The following is a 4,362-nucleotide window of genomic DNA, read 5'->3' as shown; positions in this document are numbered from 1 at the left end:
AGCAGTGAATCCCAGGTCTCAGATAATGCTGGTACAGTCATTCTTGGTATTTGTGGGGCATTGATTCCAGAACCTCCTCATGGACACTAAAATTTATGGATACTCATGTTACTTATATAAAATGGCATGGTATTTACATAAAACCTGCACACAACCTCCCATATACTTTATTTCTAAGTTATTTATAGTATCTAATACAATATAAATTCTGTGTAAATAGTTGTTATAGTACATTGTTTAGGAAATAATGATAAGAAATAAAGCTTGTAGTTACAGTTCAGAAGCAATAATTTTATCCTGAATATTTTCAGGCTGCAGTTGGGTGAATCTAACAAGGAGAAAACTACCTACACAGAGGGCCAAAGGTACTGTAGGCCTATTTCATCCAATATTGTAACAGGAATCATATGTGATTATTTAAATTTAACAAAATTAAATAAAACGAAGCATTCAGATCCTCAGTTACAACAGCCACATTTTTTGTTCAATAGCTGTCTATGAGTGGTAGATACTATATTGGTTGCTGAAGGAATAAGACATTTCCATCACCATTGAAAGTTCTGATAAGATTGGGATGCTCCATACGAGGACTTCTCAAATTAGTTGTGATAAACAATCTGTTCATTTTTTTCCCTTTTGATTTTTGTTTTCAATCCTTTCCATGATGTCATTTTGTAAGTTATAATAACAAATTAACTGCTAAGGGAGAGATATGAACAATGGTAGTAAAGGTGACAGACCAAGATTACAGCCCTAGAGAGGATGGCTATGGTATAGTTGCCTTTCATAGGCTCCTGAGCCAGCACTCCCACAGCAGCTTCCAAGACTGGCTTCACAGACTTACATCTCCCAGTGACATCTTTTACTTTGGTAAAAGAGAGTTGATTGAAATCCTTTATTTTTCCTGAAAGTGATTCAAGAAAAGATGATCACTCTAGAGTCTTTCTGGGACCTTCAATAGCATGCAGTGTTAAGGGTATACATCTGTCCCTTACTTGTTTGTCCAGTGGGGTGAATGTCCCATCTGGTCTTTGGTAACTATCTCCATTGATTCATTACTGAAACATTATCTGTTCTCCTTCACCTGGAGTCTGCTGGATATTCCACTACTTTCAGTATGAGTGCCTGGGAGAACCTCAGCATGGTGAGGTGAGAGAGAACCTCAGTCTTGTGTCATTTATTGGAAATCTTTGTAAGGCTATTTCTAGCCCTGTAGTTTCTGCCACACTGTGCAGTAGTAAATGCAATCATTTTTTGTGATTTCCTGATACTGTTTCCTGGACTAGTCAGTAAAGATCCTTTCTTCTCTTATGTCCCCCAAATATATCTCAAAATTTTATGTGTCTGGAGGGCCCTGCCCCAAATCAAGTAATAAGATCTTTATTAGGAGATAATTCTCCTAATGGGACATACTTTGCCCATTGTCTGAGCAAAGAACATTCATAAATTTCAACAGATTTTTCCAGGTTATTTGCAGAACAAATAGCCTTGGCAGTAGAAAGTCAGCGAGCTTCTGGAGAGCTTTAGAAACATTTTTTTTTTTCTTAGAGAAATTCCAGGATAATAAAGATAATGTCCTTTCCAAAGGGACAGAAAGCCATGTTGGCAGACCCTAGACAAGACTTTTACTCTTAAGAGTTCCTCAGTTGGGATACAGATTCATTGTTGACATAACAGTCACCTGGGTCTGCCTCCACATCACACGCTGGGACTCAGGGAGGAAGGTGACCCAATGCAAACATGAAGATCATGCTGCCTTCTTTGTCTCCAGCAACACATTTTCTCAATCCATTGTGCTCTTTGTCTCTATATCAACTAATGAATTGAAGTGTGGCTGGCTAGCCTAGCAGCTGTTGTAGCTGCTAGGGTCTTTCTGGGCCTTACCTGCTTGTATGCTTTCATTATCATGTATCCATCCATCTCTCCTTTTCCGTGATTCCACTCAGGAAAAACTGTTGAGAATCATTTTATATCACACTGGTCCAGGTGTTGAGGATACAATGCTCCCTCTCTAGCCACAGATTCCACATTAGCAGATTCAAACCAGCATGGATCAAAAATAATAAAAATATTTTTTGTCTTTACTATGACTTTTTCATGTCAATATTCCCTATTCACTATAACAATGATTTACATAGACTTTATATTGGATTAGTTATTATAAGTAATCTAGAAATGATTTAAAGTATTTGAGAAGATGTACTTAGGTGATATGCAAGTAGTACCACTCTTTCTATAAAGGACCTGAGCATCTGCAGAGTTTGCTATTCTTGAAGGGTCCTGGAACCATTCTGCTGTGGATACCAAAGGACAGCTGAATATCAGGAACAGCATATTTGCTATCCTATTTTCCAAGGGTTACCTTTTAATTTGAATGGTCTGAGTAGATGATTGTAAGTCATATTTAAGTGCTGTGCAGAAGTTTAAAGAGGCATAATGGAAAGACAGGGACTGTACTGTATTTAGGTTGGATGGCCATGAAAGGTCATTAGATAGGTGATAAGAGGAATCAGTTGTGTAAAGAGTTGGGAGAGAAGTTCAAGGAGAGGAGATAACTAGAGAAAGTGCTGTGAAGTAGAATCAAGTGTGGCAAGTCCCAGAGTACCTGGAACTGAAAGTGGAGGAAAAAGGTGAAGCAGGGAGACACATTCCAGGTCATAAGAAGCATTGAAAGCCAGGGAAGGTAGTTTAGCCTCCATTCTGCATGTTATAAGAAATAATTGGAAACTGCAAAGCAGGAAAGAAGTAACCTAAATTATATTTTTTAAAAGATTATTCTGGCCAGACTCAGTGATGCATACCTTTAAGAACAGTGATTTGAGGCAGAGGATCAAAAGTTTAAGACCAGACATGGCAGCTTACTGAAAACTTGTCTTTTTTTTTTTTTAGACTTTTTTTTTTTTAAAGAGAGAGAGAAGAGAGAGAGAATTTTTTAATATTTATTTTTCAGTTTTCAGTGGACACAACATCTTTATTTTATTTTTATGTGGTGATGAGGATCGAACCCAGCGCCCCGCGCTTGCCAGGCAAGCGCGTTACCACTTGAGCCACATCCCCAGCCCTGAAAACTGGTCTTAACATTAAAAAAAAAAAAAAGAGCTGGGGATATAGCTCAGAGGTAGAACCCTCCTAGGTTCAATCCCCAGTACTGGGGGGGGGGGAGGAAGAAAGAAAAAAAAAGATAATTCTGGATTCATGCACTAATCATTGCAAAAGAGACTTGAGATGTAGGAGGTACTCTCAAAGAAAGACTTGGTAGGATATGCTGATAGGTGGGATGTGTGGAAAGTGAAAGAGAGAAAAATCAAAGATTCTTGGAGGTTTTTTCTTTGAACGCCTGGGAAGAGTAGCGGGGATGCTGTTTCTTAGAGGGAAATAGAGGAAGGAGGAAGTGTGTTACAGTGGGGTATTGTGGGCACCCCATGTAGACAGCGATGCGCATAAATCTGGAGAAGAAAGGAGTCAGAGTTATATAGGAAGTGTTGAGAGGCATTGACAAAGAGATGAGGTTTGAAGGTGTAGTGCTGGAGGAGCCCTTAGGGAATGTGCCCAGAAGGAAAGGGACCAAGGATAAACTCCAGTGTTCCTTCACTTTAAAGAGGTCAAACAGGATATTGAAAAGGGTAGACCTGTGTGGTCAGCGGTAGTCCTGTGGAGCATGAGGGCACAGAAACTGGGATCAGAGTATTTAAAAATGACACTTTCTATAAAATTTGTTTAGGAATGGTAAATCATTTTAGTTTTGGCTGGAAGGGATCCAAGTAGGAGGGAAGGAGCTAGGTTTGACTGGGGAGAGGTGAACCAAGAGAAGAAAAGCCAGTTAACTACAAACAAGCTTTTACAAGGTTTCACTGTAAATGGGGAAATGAGAAATGATGAGATAGCTAGAAGATGAGGAGGAGGGGTCCCAGGGAGAATTTTTCTTTTAGCAGAAGAAATAAGATAATATTTGCATAGTGATGGAGATGATTTTTTAAAGTAGAAATTTGTGAGATAAGGGAAGAAAGGGCAACCTAAGTCATTTTGTCTGGGTGAAGCTTTTAGAAAAAGAGAGAGAAATTAAAACTGATTCACCTGAGAAGATGAACTCAGAAAGGATAATATATTTAACATGGGCAGGAGTGCGGCTGGCAGAGAAGAAAAGTTAATATTTAAAAATATTAGCTCACATACTAATATTACATCCATCCATTTCTGTCTACTTTCACTATCATCACCTAGTTTAAATACCCTTACATCTGCTGTTATTGCCTCTCTCCATCTGTTCCAGCACCTCTGCCAGCCTGCCCTCATGCCTCTCTATATGCAATATAGCTTCCTTCTGGCCCTCAGAGTCATGATTATAATACTGAAGTTCAATCG

The sequence above is a fragment of the Callospermophilus lateralis genome, chromosome 1, assembly GCF_048772815.1.
Source record: "Callospermophilus lateralis isolate mCalLat2 chromosome 1, mCalLat2.hap1, whole genome shotgun sequence".
Lineage (NCBI taxonomy): Eukaryota > Metazoa > Chordata > Mammalia > Rodentia > Sciuridae > Callospermophilus > Callospermophilus lateralis.
Note: the sequence above shows the minus strand (reverse complement) of the source record.